Raw genomic sequence first — 19,323 nt, 5'->3', positions numbered from 1 at the left:
TAAGATCTCCTCAACAAATATGTCAAAATGAATGACAGATCCTTTAGTTATTTAAGATTAATTCTGACTTTTGAGGAAGCATATATTGGCTATGGGTTTTCAAGCAAAGGTATTTTAAGGGATTATGCAAGTACACTCAGAAAGGTAAGTTTGAATAGCAACTACTGCGAAGTGGATGAGAGAGGGGCGCGTAGGAAAGGTGTACATTTCCTAAGTCTGAATCGGGTCCTAATTTAAAGCCTTGTGATGTCACCTGGCAGGCCAAAACTCCATCCCACCAAAACAGGCTGAAATTCAGGCAATTCTCATTTTCACAATTTCACAGTCTTCTTCCAACCTCATAGTGTGGAAGTATATATGGAAAATCTAGTTTTCGACTGCACTGAGCCTTTAATCAATCAGATGTTTTATATGAATAAAGACTTGCTAAAGTGCCAATATTCAGCATTTTGACATGTCCCTCTGTGCACTCTCTGTGACTTCTAGGAAGATTTTAACCCACTTAACCCCAACATTTCTCCAAATTTTCACCATCATTGTAAAGTTATTTTGTTGCTTTGACAAAATCATTACTAAAGATGATTATTTGTGTCACGTGATTAGTGATTAATTTACGTATGTCCCTCATTTTAAAGCTGAGATATGCAACTTTTTGGAAGTACTGACCAAATTCACATAGAAATGTGAGTTATACATCTTTCATTCTCATTGAAAGCAAGTCTTAGAAGCGGTAGATATGCTCTATGTGCACTATTTCTATGCTTTCCCATTCTCTGCATCTTTTCCTTTCGGTTTTGTACAGAAGCTCCAAACAGCTGAAAATACAATATTTTGGGATATTGAAATGATGTTTCACAGCGGTTTGGATGGAGTGTAGCAGTCAGACGTCTGTTTTGTCTGGTCTTGTCCTGTCCGGTCTTGTCCTGTCCCTTGTATATTTTTCTTTATATATTTTTCATATATATTTTTAATCTCAAATTCCATCTACTGACTGAACATACTCTCCTGCAACCCGCCTCGCCCAATGTGGTACAGATCTGCTATTTTTTGCACTTTAGAACCAGAACCCCCATCAGGAGCTAGCCAGCTAACTAGCTACTAGCTAGTAGTCAGTTCGCCACTGCAAGAGGTCATCACCGTTAATTCGGACATCAGCCAGCCTCAGGCTGGTCAATTCCTGCCAGTCTGCACAGTGTGATATCAACCCCAAGCGTATCGGACTGCTTTGTATCTACCACAGCTCCGGATTCCTACTGCAAGCTCTGAACCTTTAAACCGAATCATTGCAGCTAGCTATCTGCTATCCGAGTGGCTACTCCTGGCTAAAGTCTCTGTCCCGAAGCATGCACCAGTTAGCCTGGAGCTAGCCTGGAGCTAGCCTGGAGCTAGCCTGGAGCTAGCCTGGAGCTAGCCTGGAGCTAGGCACATCTCCCGGCTAGCCGAAGAGATCCATCAGCCAATTCCTGGGCTTCAATACCTATTTTGCCAATTGGCCTGGACCCTTTACTGCCGACACGGAGCCCCGCTGATCCATCACGACTGGTCTGTCGATGTAACTGTCCGGGGGGTTTCAACAGGCTCTTCCGTTGCGACGTCCCCCGGAGGCCCATCTGCTAGCCTGCTAGCCCCGGCCTGCTAGCTGTCTGAATCGCCGTGTCTCCAGCTCACCTAGCTACTCACTGGACCCTATGATCACTTGGCTACACATGCCTCTCCCTAATGTCAATATGCCTTGTCTATTGCTGTTTTGGTTAGTGTTTATTGTCTTATTTCACTGTAGAGCCTCCAGCCCTGCTCAATATGTCTTAGATAGCCCTTTTGTTCCACCCCCCCCACACATGCAGTGACCTCACCTGGCTTAAATGGTGCCTCTAGAGACAAAACTTCTCTCATCGTCACTCAATGCCTAGGTTTACCTCCACTGTATTCACATCCTGCCTTACCCTTGTCTGTACATTATGCCTTGAATCTATTCTTCCGTGCCCAGAAATCTGCTCCTTTTACTCTCTGTTCCGAATGCACTAGACAACCAGTTCTTATAGCATTTAGAGATACCCTTATCCAACTCCTCCTCTGTTCCTCTAGTGATGTAGAGGTTCAGACCTCGCAGCCCCCAGCATCACTCCCATTCCCCAGGTGCTCTCATTCGTTGACTTCTGTAACCATAAAAGCCTTGGTTTCATGCATGTTAACATTAGAAGCCTCCTCCCTAAGTTTATTTTATTCACTGCTTTAGCACACCCTGCCAACCTGGATGTCCTAGCCATGTCTGAATCCTGGCTTAGGAAGGCCACCAAAAATCCTGAAATTTCCATCCGTAACTATAACATTTTCCGACAACATAGAACTGCCAAAGGGGGCAGAGTTGCAATCTACTGCAGAGATAGCCTGCAGAGTTCTGTCATACTATCCAGGTCTGTGCCCAAACAATTCAAGCTTCTACTTTTTCCAGAAACAAGTCTCTCACCGTTGCCGCTTGTTATAGACCCCCTTCAGCCCCCCAGCTGTGCCCTGGACACAATATGTGAACTGATCGCCCCCATCTATCTTCAGAGTTCGTACTGTTAGGTGACCTAAACTGCGACATGCTTAACATCCCGGTCGTCAATCTCACACAAATTATCAAGGAACCTACCAGGTACAACCCTAAAACCGTAACCATGGACACCCTCTTAGATATCCTCCTAACCAACTTGCCTTCTAAATACACCTCTGCTGTCTTCAACCAGGATCTCAATGATCAATGCCTCATTGCCTGCGTGCGTAATGGGTCCGCGGTCAAACAACCACCCCTTATCACTGTCAAACGCCCCCTAAAACACTTCAGCGAGCAAGCCTTTCTAATCGACCTGGCCCGGGTATCCTGGAAGGATATTGACCTCATCCCGTCAGTAGTGGATGCCTGGTTGCTCTTCAAAAGTGCTTTCCTCACCATTTTAAATAAGCATGCCCGGTTCAAAAAATGGAGAACTAAGACCAGAAATAGCCCTTGGTTCACCCCAGACTTGACTGCACTTGACCAGCACAAAAACATCCTGTGGCGTTCTGCATTGGCATCAAAAGCCCCACGATATGCAACTTTTCAGGGAAGTCAGGAACCAATATATTCAGTCAGTTAGGAAAGCTAAGGCTAGCTTTTTCAAACAGAAATTTGCATCCTGTAGCACTAATTTCAAAATGTTTTGGGAACTGTAAAGTCCATGGAGAATAAGAGCACTTCCTCCCAGCTGCCCACTGCACTGAGGATAGGAAACCGATAAATCATCATTTCAATAATAATTGTTCTACAGCTAGCCATGCGTTCCACCTGGCTACCCCTACCCCGGCCAACATCTCAGCACCCCCTGCAACAACTTGCCTAAGCCCCGACCCGCTTCTCCTTTACCAAAATCCAGACAGCTGATGTTCTGAAAGAGCTGCAAAATCTGGATCCCTACAAATCAGCTAGGCCCTCTAAAATTATCCTCCAAAAATGTTGCAAACCCTATTACTATCCTATTCATCCTCTCTTTCATATCGTCTGAGATCCCCAAAGATTGGAAAGCTGCTGCGGTCATCCGCCTCTTCAAAGGGGGAGACACTCTAGACCCAAACTGTTATAGACCTATATCCATCCTGCCCTGCCTTTCTAAAATCTTCGAAAGCCAAGTTAACAAACAGATCACTGACCATTTCGAATCCCACCGTACCTTCTCCACTATGTAATCTGGTTTCCGAGCTGGTCATGGGTGTACTTCAGCCACGCTCAAGGTCCTAAATGATATTATAACCGCCATCGATAAAAGACAGTACTGTGCAGCCATCTTCTTCAGCCTAGCCAAGGCTTTCAACTCTGTCAATCACTGCATTCTTAACAGCAGACTCAACAGCCTTGGCTTCTCAAATGACTGCCTCGCCTGGTTCATCAACTCCTTCTCAGATAGAGTTCAGTGTGTCAAATCGGAGGGCCTGTTGTCCGGACCTCTGGCAGTCTCTATGGGGGTACCACAGGGTTCAATTCTCGGGCCGACTCTTTTCTCTGTATATATCAATGATGTCACTCTTGCTGCTGGTGATTCTCCGATCCACCTCTACACAGACGACACCATTCTGCATACACCTGGCCCTTCTTTGGACACTGTGCTAACAAACCTTCAAATGAGCTTCAATGCCATACAACACTCCTTCCGTTGCCTCCAACTGCTTTTAAATGCTAGTAAAACTAAGTGCATGCTCAATCGATTGCTGCCTGCACCCTCCCGCCCAACTAGCATCACTACTCTGGATGGTTCTGACTTGTATGTATTTAATATGTAGACAACTACAAATACCTAGGTGTCTGGTTAGACTGTAAACTCTCCTTCCAGACTCACATTAAGCATCTCCAATCCAAAATTACATCTAGAATCAGCTTCCTTGTCACGACTTCCACCGAAGTCGGTTCCTCTCCTTGTTCGGGCGGTGTTCGGCGGTCGGCGTTACCAGTTTTCTAGCCATCGCCGATCCATTTTTTGTCTTTTCTACACACCTGGTTCTCATTTCCCTCATTAAGTGTTGTGTATTTAACCCTCTGTTCCCCCCATGTCTTTGTGTGGAATTGTTTGTTTGTTGTGCTTATGCACATTTGTTACTGGTGCGTGTTGGGTTTTGTACCCATGATGGTTATTTTTATGCCGTTGGTTTTGTATTAAACTGCTCCGGCTATTACCTAGTTCTGCTCTCCTGCATCTGACTTCACTGCCACCAGTTACGCACGCCGTTACATTCCTATTTTGCAACAAAGCCTCCTTCAGTCATGCTGCCAAACATACCCTCGTAAAACGGACTATCCTACCAATCCTTGACTTCGGCGTCATTTACAAAATAGCCTCCAACAGTCTACTCAGCAAACTGGATGTATTCTATCACAGTATTTTGTCACCAAAACCCCATATACTACCCACCACTGCGACCTGTATGCTCTCATTGGCGGGCCCTCACTACATATTCGTCGCAAACCCATCCGCAGCAGGTATATTTCTTTGGTCATCCCCAAAGCCAACACTTCCATTGGCCACCTTTCTTTCCTGTTCTCTGCTGCCAACGACTGGAACAAACTACGAAAATTACTGAAGCTGGAGTCTTATATCTCCCTCTCTAACTTTAGTAAGCATCAGCTGTCAGAACAGCTTACCAATCACTGTACCTGTACACAGCCAATCTGTAAATAGCACACTCAACTACCTCATCCCCATATTATTACTTACCCTCTTGCTCTTTTGCATCCCAGTATCTCTACATGCACATCATCATCTGCACATCTATCACTCCAGTGTTAATGGTAAATCGTAATTATTTCACCTCTGTGGCCTATTTATTGCCTTACCTCCCTGCTCTTCTACATTTGCACACACTGTACATAGATTTGTCTCTTGTGTTATTGACTATGTTTGTTTATCTGTAAATCTGTGTTGATGTTTTTGTCGCACTGCTTTGCTTTATCTTGAACAGGTCACAGTTGTAAATGAGAACTTGTTCTCAACTGGCCTACCTGGTTAAAGGTGAAATAAAAATAAATAAATAAAACAATGATTCTCTAAATCATAGATTGCTTGTTTTTGCACATAAACTGAAAATAGGCAAACTATTAGAATTTTAGCAAACAGGAAATGGCAGAGCGATTTCTGCATATTGCACCTTTAATGCATATTGCACCTTGAACCTCTTGAGATGGGAAAAGCAGTTACACTTCTCAGAAGGCACAGAATTGGTGGAACGACCCAGATTATTTTGCCACCTTTATTATTAGGCTGAACATTAGTGACTGACAGCTATCACAGTATTTTGACTTTGGAAAATATATTTTCCCTCTATTTACTTTTTGAATCTTAATAACCCATAATTATTTACTTCAAAAATATAATATAAATACTCAAGCCCCCTCATTTTTCTGTCATTATTTATTTGTGATTTATTTTTAATTAACACATTTCAACTGATTCTCAATGATAATTTGGAAATATACAGTACCAGTCAAAAGTTTGCACACACTTACACATTCAAGGATTTTTCTTTGTTTTTTACTATTTTCTACATTGTAGGATAATAGTGGACATCAAAACTATGAAATAACACATATGGAATCATGTAGTAACCAAAAGAAGTGTTAAATAAATCACAATATAATTAATATTTTAGATTCATCAAAGTAGTCACCCTTTGCCTAAATGACAGATTTACACATTCTTGGCATTCTCTCAACCAGCATCATGAGGTAGTCACCTGGAATGCATTTCAATTAACAGGTGTGCCTTGTTAAAAGTTAATTTGGGGAATTTCTTTCCTTCTTAATGCATTTGAGCCAATCAGTTGTGTTGTGACAAGGTAAGGGTGGTATACAGAAGATAGTCCATATTATGGCAAGAACAGCTTAAATAAGCAAAGAGAAACGACAGTCCATCATTACTTTAAGACATGTCAGTCAATTTGGAAAATTTCAAGAACTTTGAAAGTATCTTCAAATGCAGTCGCAAAAACCATCAAGCATGATGATGAAACTGGCTCTCATTGAGGACCGCCACAGGAAAGGAAGACCCAGAGTTACCTCTGCTGCAGAGGATAAGGTCATTAGAGTTAACTGCACCTCAGATTGCAGCCCAAATAAATGCTTCAAGAGTTCAACAGACACATCTCAACATCAACTGTTCAGAGGAGACTGCGTGAATCAGGCTTTCATGGCAGAATTGCTGTAAAGAAACCACTACTAAAGGACCAATAAGAAGAAACTTGCTTGCGCCAGGAAACACGGGCAATGGACATTAGACAGGTGGAAATCTGTCCTTTGGTCTGGTGAGTCCAAATTTGAGATTTTTTTGGTTCCAACTGCCATGGCTTTGTGAGACGCAGAGTAGGTGTACGGATTATCTCCCCATGTGTGGTTCCCACCGTGAAGCATGGAGGAGGAGGTGTAATGGTGTGGGGTGCTTTGCTGGGGACACTGTCTGTGATTTATTTTGAATTCAAGGCACACTTAACCAGCATGGCAACCACAGTATTCTTCAGTGATATGCCATCCCATCTGGTTTGTGCTTAGTGGGACTATAATTTGCTTTTCAATAGGACAATGACCCAAAACACTTCCAGGCTTTGTAAGGGCTGTTTGACAAAGAAGGAGAGCGATGGAGTGCTGCATCAGATGACCTGGCCTCCATAATCACCCAACCTCAATCCATTTGAGATGGTCTGGAATGAGTTGGACCACAGAGTGAAGAAAAAGCAGCCAACAAGTGCTTAGCATATGTGGGAACTCCTTCAAGACTGTTGGAAAAGCATTCCAGGTGAAGCTGATTGAGAGTATGCCAAGAGTGTGCAAAGCTGTTATCAAGGCAAAGGGTGGCCACTTTGAAGAAAAATAAAACATATATTTTGATTTGTTTTTGATTTGTTTAACACTTTTTTGGTTACTGATGTCTTCACTATTATTCTACAATGTAGAAAATAGTAAAAATAAAGAAAAACCACTTGAATGAGTAGGTGTGTCCAAACTTTTGACTAGTACTGTATATATATATATATATTTACATATATTTAACCACTTTTGAGAGTAGGCACAAACTATCTTCATACTTCCATTGTTTTGAACCAGTAGAGCAAAACGGAGAACACCATCATATTTGTGAGAATCTCCCTTTTCCATAGAGTGGTTTGTAGGTCACGTTTTTGTGAGAAGACCAATTTTCTGAAAACATGCTCTTGCTTTGGCATTTTTGTGCGACTTCATTCACAAGTACATTTTTGGGGGGTAAACTTCCGAACAATCTTTTGAAAGCTATTGGAGCAATGCATTTTGGGCAATGGTGTTCTACACTACCTTTTTTGTGTCCCATATTTTTTTTAAATAAAAACATAAACATGCTTACAACCCAATATTTTTAATCAACCAGGTTGTCACCAAAATACTTATATTATAATAGTAGCCTTACATTTGTAATACATTTTAATGAATGCCAGTGCTGTTTTCTATGCTTGCCATCGTTTAATACTTTGGGATACTGGTGCTTTGTCGGATTTTATGAGGGCCAGCAGGTTGAAGTAAAAATCTGTATTTTCAGTTTTTTTGTGGTATCGATAAAGGTGTTTGATTGGGGAATGGGGCTACATTTTCATGATGGGAAATGAATAATCATGATGATTATTACGGTTGGGTCAATCTTGTTATATATTTAGGCTATTGTAACAAGGCATATGCCAGCCTTGTAGACCTACTGTCTCTGCCCAGAGAAATACTAGGATTTCATGACAACGGCCATTAGCGTTCACTTTGCCACGTATGAGCCCTGGTTAGAGTAACTGTTGCAGCATTCACTTTATTCCGCTACATTTGTGGCATCGTTGGGATCACGTCCAGCTCACGTCTAGTTATGTTATCTAGTGGTGGGAAGCATTCTGTTTTTCAACATTAAGTTGAGTATAATTACACTGATATATCTAGTGAACAAGCCTTACATCAAAGTTGCCTGAAGCTGAATGGAAAATGTTATGCCCTGAACAGTTATTCAGAAGAAAATCCTCTGTGACTGTCTAGTTTACATACTAGTGTGGACCCAAAACAAACACATTCTACACATTTACAAAGTACCAGTTATTATTCCCATGGTGTTCTGTTATTACTGAAGCATATACATCTAATAACCTGACAATGATCCACATCATACGGGTAGACAAATAATATAAGTGTGTTACGCAGCAAAACACAAGTAACCTTTAGGTTAAAAAACAGTAATATGAATCACTGTTGATCCATCCTGTTCTGATCTAATGAGATGGATGGATGTTTCCTATGACCTAGAATCAAGACCTTTCCCAATCATGAAGGACAAAGTTAGGCACCTCTTGGTTCTCATTGGTGAAGACTGAACTCAAGTTTGGGGTTATATGTCAGACTCTCCTATACCACTTTGCCCAAAATGTTATACCCCAGAGCTTGTAAATAAAACATGTTTAAGATGCATTTGGAAAATATTCACATCCATTCCCTTTTACACGTTTTGTTACGTTTCAGCTTTATTCTAAAATGTGTTAAATACATTTTTTCCTCATCAATTTACCCACAATACCCCATAATACCCCATACATTCTTGCAAATGTATTAAAACAAAAAAACAGAAATAGCTTATCTACATAAATATTTAGACCCTTTGCTATGAGACTCGAAATTGAGCTCAGGTGCATCCAGTTTCCATTGATCATCCCTGAGATAATTCTACAACTTGATTCGAGTCCACTTGTGGTACATTCAACTGACTGGACATAATTTGCAAAGGCATACACCTGTCTATATAAGATCCCACAGTTCACATTGCATGTCAAAGCAAAAAACAAGCCATGAGGACAAAGGAATTGTCCATAGAGCTCCGAGACATGATTTTGTAGAGGCACAGATCTGGGGAAAGGTACCAAAACATGTCTGCAGCATTGAAGGTCCACAAGAACACAGTGGCCTCTGTCATTCTTAAATGAAAGAACTTTGGAACCACCAAGACTCTTACTAGAGCTGGCCGCCCGACCAAAATGAGCAATCGGGGGAGAAGGGCTTTGGTCTGAGAGGTGACCAAGAACCCAATGGTCACTCTGACAGAGCTCCAGAGTTCCTCTGTAGAGATGGTAGAACCTTCCAGAAGGACAACCATCTCTGCACCACCAATCAGGCCTTCATGGTGGAGTGGCCAGATGGAAGTCACTCCTCAGTAAAAGGCTCATGACAGCCCGCTTGGAGTTTGACAAAAGGCACCGAAAGGATTCTCAGACTATGAAAAATAAGATTCTTTGGTCTGATGAAACCAATATGGAACTATTTGGCCTCAATGCCAAGCATGATGTCTGGAGGAAACCTAGCTCCATCCCTACAGTGAAGCATTGTGGTGGCAGCATCTAGCTGTGGGGATGTTTTTCAACGGCAGGGACTGGGAGACTAGTCAGGATCAAGGGAAAGATGAACAGGGCAAAGTAGAGATCCTTGATGAAAACCTGCACCAGAGCGCTCAGGACCTCAGACTGGGTCGAAGGATCACCTTGCAACAGGACAACGACCCTAAACACACAGCCAAGACAAAGCAGGTGTGGCTTCGGGGCAAGTCTCTGAATGCATTGACTTGAACCAGAATGAACATCTCTGGAGAGGCCTGAAAATAGCTGTGCAGTGACGCTCCCCATATAACCTGACAGAGCTTGAAAGGATCTGCAAAGAAGAAAGGGAGAAACTCTACAGGTGTAGCATCTTACCCAAGAAGACTCTAGACTGAAATCGCTGCCAAATGTGTTTCAACAAAGTACTGAGTAAATGGTCTGAACACTTTTTACATTTTTAATACATTTGCAACATTTCTAAAAACGTGTTATTGCTTTGCAATTATGGGGCATTGTGTGTAGAATGATGAGAGGAAAAAATATTTTATGAATTTTAGAATTAGACTGTAACGTAACAAAATGTGGAAAAAGTCAAGGGGTCTGAATACTTTCCAAACGCACTGTAACTTGTGTCATTATTATGGGGCATAGAAACCCACAGCCGAATGGTTTCAGACTGAATATTTGACAGCATTTGTTTACGGGGGGAAATTTCCTTTTGTATAACAGGTAGTGTCCATTTATTTATGGTAGTGTGATGATTAATTATTGCTTTCCTCAGTGGAAATACAGAATATGTATAAAAATGCCAAATATACCAAAAGCTAAATCAATTTCTGACTATTTAACTACAGTATGTTAATCATTACTGAAACACGCAAACTGCAAACATTTAACCAGTTTAAGATCATGAATACATGATAACTAGATACAAATATTTTCTTACAAAAGTCAAGAGTTGACTATAACATGAATACAAACAAAGTGCATACAGTTGAAGTGGGAAGTTTACATACACTTAAGATAGAGTCATTAAAACTCGTTCTTCAACAACTCCACAAACTACTTGATAACAAACTATAGTTTTGGCAAGTCGGTTAGGACATCTACTTTATGCATGACACAAGTAATTTTTCCAACAATTGTTTACAGACAGATTATTTCAGTTATAATTCACTGTATCACAATTCCAGTGGGTCAGAAGTTTACATACACTAAGTTGACTGTGCATTTAAACAGCTTAGAAAATGACAGAAAATGATGTCATGGCTTTAGAAGCTTTTGATAGGCTAATTGACATCATTAGAGTCAATTGTACCTGTGGATGTTTTTCAATGCCTACCTTCAAACTCTGTGCCTCTTTGCTTGACATCATGGGAAAAGCAAAAGAAATCAGCCAAGACCTCAGAAAAAAATGGTAGACCTCCACAAGTCTGGTTCATCCTTGGGGGCAATTTCCAAACACCTGAAGGTACCATGTTCATCTGTACAAACAATAGTACGCAAGTATTAACACCATGAGACCACGCAGCCGTCATACCGCTCAGGAATGAGACGCATTCTGTCTCCTAGAGATGAACGTACTTTAGTGCGAAAAGTGCAAATCAATCCCAGAACAACAGCAAAGGACCTTGTGAAGATGCCGGAGGATACAGACACAAAAGTATCTATATCCACAGTAAAACGAGTCCTATATCAACATAACCTGAAAGGCAGCTCAGCAAGGAAGAAGCCACTGCTCCAAAGCTGCCATAAAAAAAAGCCAGACTAAGGTTTGCAACTGCACATGGGGACAGAGAGCGTACTTTTTGGAGAAATGTCCTCTGGTCTGATGAAACAAACATATAACTGTTTGTCCATAATAACCGTCATTATGTTTGGAGGAAAAAGGGGGAGGCTTGCAGGCCGAAGAACACCATCCCAGCTGTGAAGCACAGGGGTGGCAGCATCATGTTATGGGGTTGCTTTGCTACAGGAGGGACTGGTGCACTTCACAAAATAGATGGCATCAAGAAGGAGGAAAATGATGTGGATATACTGAAGCAACATCTCTAGACATCAGTCAGGAAGTTAAAGCTTGGTCGCAAATGGGTCTTCCAAATGGACAATGAAACCCAAGCATACTTCCAAAGTTGTGGCAAAATGACTTAAGAACAACGAAGTCAAGGTATTGGAGTGGCCATCACAAAGCCCTGACCTCAATACTATAGAACATTTGTTGGCAGAACTGAAAAAGCGTGTGCGAGCAAGGAGGCCTACAAACCTGACTCAGTTACACCAGCTCTGTCAGGAGGAATGGGCCAAAATCCACCCAACTTATTGTGGGAAGCTTGTGGAAGGCTACCTGAAATGTTCGACCCAAGTTAAACAATTTAAAGGCAATGCTACCAAATACTAATTGAGTGTATGTAAACTTCTGACCCACTGGGAATGTGATGAAAGAAATAAAAGCTGAAATAAATCATTATCTCTACTATTATTCTGACATTTCACATTCTTAAAATAAGGTGGTGATCCCAACTGACTTAAGACAGAATTTTTACTTGGATTAAATGTCAGGAATTGTGAAAAACTGAGTTTAAATGTACTTCGGTAAGGTGTATGTAAACTTCCGACTTCTACTGTATGTGTGTAAGTGTTTGTGTGCATGTGTGTGTATTATGGTGTGTATTATAATTTCCCATCATAAAAATGTATCCCCTTTCCCCAATCAAATACCTTCATCGATACAAAAAACTGTACAAAATAATGATCTATATTTTTTCTCCAATCTGGCAACTATCATAATTTTCTACATAGCCTTGTATAAAATGCACTATGAAAGAAATGGTGTAATATACATGAAAAAGTGAAGCCTTGTGTTAAATACATTGTGAGGAAAATTGTGTAACGAAATATGAAATGTGTTATGAAGAAAATTGTGTAGACCTACTGTTGCCTAAACGGAACAAGGCCCTTTCTGACTACAAGTGCACCAGTATCCCCAGAAACTACGTAAGGCTACTATTATATTCCAATTATTTTGGTGACAACCTGGTTGATTATCAATATTGGGTTGTTAACAAGTTATTTTTGAATTTTTATATAAATGTGGGACTAAAAATGTGGGACAGTGTAGAACACCATTGCCCATCATGCATTGCTCTAATATCTTTCAAAAGATTGTTTCCGAAATTTGGTCCCCAAAAAGGTATTTTCCTATGAATTAAGTCGCAATTATTTTTTGTTGTCTTTTCACACAAATTAAGCCACACAAAAACACTCAAAATCTGCTGAAATATTGCGAGATTGTGTTGCCCTTCACCCTTGTGTATTAGAGCTGTGTTTGTCTGATCCACCTCTATCCCCAGATAGATTAACTTCCTATTTATTAATTTCCTTATTTACAGTGTGGGTCAAGGAGTTAAGCGGCCGAGTGTGCCACCACACACAGAATGTTTGATCCTACATAAATCTACTGAGTAATGAGGCGGAGACGCCGGCATACCTGCCCCCCTCACCCCCTACCCTGCTCCCTGCCTGGGGGAATTCCTCTTATTAAGGGTGGTTTGGCATGGCGGTGGTGGGTGGGTGGGTGGGGGAGGGGAGGGGGGGGTTGGTTGGTTCTAGACTGTGGTTTTAGGGCTTGGGAAGACATGGAGAGGACAGAGGGGAGGTAGGGGGAGGCAAGGGTAAAGACAGAAGGTAGTGTTTAAGCCCTGTGTTTGGCCAGGAAAGCTTAGGGAGGCCCTCTGGGGTTGCCCTCTGTCTTTTTACAAATTGAGGGCTGTGCCGGCAGGCGCCAGGGCAGAGCAGAATGAGCCAGCCTTTGCTGACCTTCGACCCCGCCTCTGCCCCAGCTCAGCAGCACCCGTAACCCAGGAGACTGGAACGCTGACCTCTGGGGATAGCATTCCACTGCTTCCTGGTCCGGTCCTGGTCTGAGCTGCAGGGGATTCAGCTGGCTTTGAGTGGCCATCATGATGCTGTGCTAATTAGATCTAAAGCAGACCGCTCTGAAAACAAACAGCCTAATAATATTTAAGTTGGTCCAGTGGAGAGTGGTAACGAATAAACGATACGCTGATTTGGAGGAGACTGGCTAAATGACAGGACTGGAAGGATTTTGTTTCACATATCCCAGGAATGATCTCGATCCCAGAGCATTTGGTACCCTAATCCGCGTTATTAAGCATGTGTCAAACGCAAACAAACCCTGCATGAAACGAATCCTGGATCTCCGTGAGTAGCCGGTCCAATATCCAGGACCTGAGAACCAGATAGTGTGGACATATTTGACTGTTGTAAACAAGCCAGCTTGCTAACGTCATGTAGAATGTGCATTTCACAAATCGTACTCTGAACCAGTTATTGTCAGGTCTTGTGAAAGTAAAAAGTATTTTGATTTTCATGTGAAAACACCCTAAACAAAAATGTTTGTGTTCTATTTGCTGGGAGATTTTAGCTATGACCATGATTGCCAGTTGTTGTATAGTATTCTAAAGACCTGTTTTAATATTTAAATATTTAATGAATGAATGGATAAAATGTGCATCTACCCACGACCATATGACTATCTGAATGATGTCTTGAATATAGAGCTCTACACATGACCATCTGGATGATGTCCTGAATATGGAGCTCTACATATGACCATCTGGATGATGTCCTGAATATAGAGCTCTACATATGACCATCTGGATGATGTCCTATATGACCATCTGGATATAGAGCTCTACATATGACCATCTGGATGATGTCCTGAATATAGAGCTCTACATATGACCATCTGGATGATGTCCTGAATATGGAGCTCTACATATGACCATCTGGATGATGTCCTGAATATGGAGCTCTACATATGACCATCTGGATGATGTCCTGAATATGGAGCTCTACATATGACCATCTGGATGATGTCCTGAATATAGAGCTCTACATATGACTATCTGGATGATGTCCTGAATATAGAGCTCTACATATGACCATCTGGATGATGTCCTGAATATAGAGCGCTAGAGAACTAACCTGAGGCTCTAAACGGTTAATAAAATACATTCTGTTGTTATGCACTTGGAACCATTCTGGCATTTTGACATAGCAGTCGTGTAATGTCAAACCTCAGAACTCAGCTTTCCGACCTGTATGGTAGTTTCTCAGGTATAATTACAAAAACATGGGGGGGGGTCTCTCTTCTGTAACAACACCCAAATTACTATGAATTTAAAGAATCCTGGTTTTCGTTACACCTCAAAAGCCCTCCATCTCTCTCTCTCTCTCTCTCTCTCTCTCTCTCTCTCTCTCTCTCTCTCTCTCTCTCTCTCTCTCTCTCTCTCTCCCTCCCTTCATCACTGGTTCCTTCCCTGTCTCTCTGTATACAGTGTGTGTAACTGGACCCCAGGGTTTCCACATAAGACTGAAGGACATCTGTCTGTAATGTAACATTTCCTAACATTTCATTCCAAGTGGGTAATTCCTGGCTGCTCTCACCCTGTGAAAACAGATCAGTGCCCCCTTGCCCCTCCTCATCCCCCGTGCCATTCTCTCACCATCCCCTGCTGAAACTCTTTCTGTCTACTGAAGTGTCTACTGAAGGGGGGGGGGCACGCTGCACCCTGCAGAGCGCTGTTTAAACACTCTGCCCCCTCCGTAGCCCAGGGCATGCTGGGATGACTGGCCCACACAGGTTAACGGTAATTGCATCAGGAAGTGTGATCAGTATGGTTCAAGAGCTGCCTAATTCTATCAGCAGGCCGGGGCGGGAGGGAGAGGTAGAGGAGGGAGAGAGGGGTACAGGAAGAGAAAAAGAGAGAGAAGGGTATGGAGACAGAGAGAGTGAGAGAGAGGGATACAGAGAAAGCAAGAAATATAGAAAAAAAGAGAGGTAGGAATACATGAGTGAAGGCGTGGGGTCGTGCGTGTTTCTTAGGCTGGGAGGGATGGTCAGAGCTCATTAACCACAGGAACGATTCATATTCCTGTCAGAGGAACTCAACCCGCAGCGAGGTGGGAACAATTAAAACGCCGGACGGCTTTTGAATGGAAATGATTGATGTATAATGAGCCTTTATGATTTATAGAGAGCTACAGGGAGAAATGACATCTATTACAGCACTGTCTGATTCCTGCTTGACTCGTCTGGCCAATATAACACCGTGAGGTACTGTTCTTATAGGCTGTCAGATGCTGTATATAGATTCCTGTTAACATAATAAATGTTGAATGTGGTCAGAGGTAGAAAGAGAAATCTGGCTGTGATGTTCAGTCAACATTGAGCTCAATGCCAAATGCTGATAGATCTATAACTAGTCGGTGGAGATATAACACACTTGAGGTAGAGACCTTTGGTAGGAAACATGTCCCATTCTGGACTACTGTTACATCATGGAGTAACACACTCCAATGAGACAGAGAGGGCCAGAGGGTGATGATGACTTCCTCTACAGGTTCTTCAGCCTGTCGTGAGGTTAGAACCCTGCCACTGGAAACACATCCTGACTTGGCCTATCACATCAGCAGTCAGCCAAAAACCAGGGACCTCCCAGGCTGGCCTTTTCCATGTTGTAAGTCAGGGACTCAGACAGAGTAAGCCATCAGGCTGGAGACGCCAGGCCTGCAGCTACAACAGACCTGGGCCCAGTGACCGATCACTCACTTTTCCCCCCTCAGGGGACATGTATGTGTGTGTGTGTGTGTGTGTGTGTGTGTGTGTGTGTGTGCGTGTGTGTGTGTGTGTACGTGTGTGGTTGAGTGTGTGTGTGTGTGTGTGTGTGTGTGTGTGTGTGTGTGTGTGTGTGTGTGTGTGTGTGTGTGTGTGTGTGTGTGTGTGTGTGTGTGTGTGTGTGTGTACGTGTGTGTACGTGTGTGTGTGTACGTGTGTGTGTGTGCATGAGCACCTCTCAGGGCCTGACGCAGACAAATCTCTCGCCAGCTCGTCTGCCATAAGAGCACCGTACAGAACAGCCTGGTGACATGTATAGAATAGCAGGAAGAGAGGACATCCGAACAACACAGCTGGAATTCTGTCATTGCATGTGAGCCCCGGCACTCCCGATCTCCCGTGTGTATGTGTATGTGAGAGGAATCTCAGGCGGGATGGAGGGTAGTGGAAAATGATCTGATGACTGGGAAAAAGAACATAAGTCTTATGTGTGAGGTGGCTGGGGGAATATATACTGTACTTTGAGGAGGAAGATGGGGGGTGGGGGAGTGCTGCCAGCCTCTTACATTTACAGAAGTGACTTCTCATATAATATATAAGAAATACTGTATATTTCTGATGTTTTATCAGTAATGCCTTCATGTATACTAAATAGTTGACCATTGGGATGAGGACTGGGTAGGTTGGGATATAGTAAGTAATATGATTACAGGAGAGAGTATGAGAGAGATGGAGGGAGAGATGAAAAGAGGGAGATAGGGAGTATACGACAGCAGGTTCAGAATGCTGTACCTCGTGTGTGGCACTGTGAGAGGCCTGGGTACAGGCAGACCATGAGAGACGGCTCTGTTCCATCCCTGTTTATAACCCCCTACACCCTCACTGCTACTGCTCACACACACACACACACACACACACACACACACACACACACACACACACACACACACACACACACACACACAGACAATAAAAAAAGACACGCCACCATTATTTATAGTTTAATTAAATAATTGATTTAAGAACAAGGTATTCATAAATAAATTGATAATGCATCTTATCTCCTCCAATCATGTTGAATCTTATCTTACTTCCACTACAACAAAATAAATAATTATACTGTATATCATTAATAAAATATCAATGCACTGTGATCTTATGATTTAGAATCACCATGGAAATGACATAGACTGGTTTCAGATCAACACTAACTCTGACTCTTAGCAACAACATTCTAAAGTCAAACATTCTATAAATGCTTTGTTGTTGACACGTTCTAATGTTAGTATGGCGCTCACAATGAAAAGAAGGGGCACTGGGAACATGGAAGGACATTCATTTATCTTGCCTTGGTGCTAACCTGTTTCTGCTCTCTTGGCAACTCTGTGTCATGCAAATGGATGCATGTTGATCTTGAAAATTACAATGAAATAGGCAAAAGTAAAAACAGATCTAGGACCAGGCTTTTGTTGTGAGTGGAGGTCCTGCCTACCTAGTTCTTTTATGAGTGATGGCTTATCAGCAAATCACGTGAGTGTTACGGCTTTCTGTATGCGAAGGAGAGTTGGACCAAAATGCGGCGTGTAGATTACGATTCATGTTTAATGACAAACACACTAAACACAACAAAACAATAAACGTAACGAAAACCAAAACAGCCTATACTTGTGTAAACTAACACAGACCAAGGACATCAGGACACTAAGGACAATCACCCACGAAACACTCAAAGAATATGGCTGCCTAAATATGGTTCCCAATCAGAGACAACAATAAACACCTGCCTCTGATTGAGAACCACTCCAGACAGCCATAGACTATGCTAGATACCCCCTGTTACGGATATAGTTATCCTGTGTGTGTGTATCCTGTGTGTGTGTTTCTTTTCTCTCCTTCTCCCCTCACAGGTGAAAATCATCACTCCCCAATCAGTCAACAATCAATCATCAATCAGAAGACACACCTCCTCCTATTTCCTATCACAGTTCCTTCTCCATGGTTTAAAAACCCCATCATTTGTTTGTTCTAGAGCTCAATCTCTCTGTAAATGCCATGTCTGTGTCTTAACCTCTCTTTTGTTTAAGCACCTCATAGCACTTTGTCATCAAATGTGAGTATTGTTTTTGGTTATGGTGTTTGTTTGTTGCTGGTGGGAAAAGGGGGAAACCAAGACAAGTCGCCCATGGGCATACACTACCCATAGGTGAACTTTGTTAAATACACTAGTTAGAACTGGGCGGACCACCCACTGTATTTTTGGTTAGTTAGCTGTTGTTAAAGTAGGCTAGTCTAGCTTAGGGGTGTTTTTGAATACTTATTGTTTCTTTCCTTGAGTCCAGCTCAGCCCCTTTTCCTGCTCCCCCCATTACCGTGTGTTTATAAATAAACCTGGAGTTTGACGGTAGATTTCTGTTGTCGTGGTTATTTCGTTCACACTTATTTTGTCACAATAATAATTTGCATGAGTTATGTTACGGGTCTCATTACCATCCCCCCTAGACTGTCGGGCCAAAAGGGATTCGTAACACCCCCACTAAGCCACACACCCAATACCTAACAAAACCCCAAGACAAAACACACCACAATAAACCCATGTCACACCCTGGCCTGACCAAATAAATGAAGACAAACACAATATACTTCGACCAGGGCGTGACAGTGAGATTTAGTGCTGAGCGATTTAGTGTTTTTTGAGGTCGTTTCGATTATTGAAAAATAATCACAGTTTTAGATTTCAGTTTGGATTATTTTCATTTCAGAAAGGAAACACCACATGTACATTTAAACATGTATTAGAAAATATGACCATTAATAGTTTT

The sequence above is a fragment of the Oncorhynchus masou genome, chromosome 2, assembly GCF_036934945.1.
Source record: "Oncorhynchus masou masou isolate Uvic2021 chromosome 2, UVic_Omas_1.1, whole genome shotgun sequence".
Classification (NCBI taxonomy): Eukaryota; Metazoa; Chordata; class Actinopteri; order Salmoniformes; family Salmonidae; genus Oncorhynchus; species Oncorhynchus masou.
The sequence above is the reverse complement of the archived record's forward strand: the minus strand, read 5'-3'. Positions refer to the sequence as shown.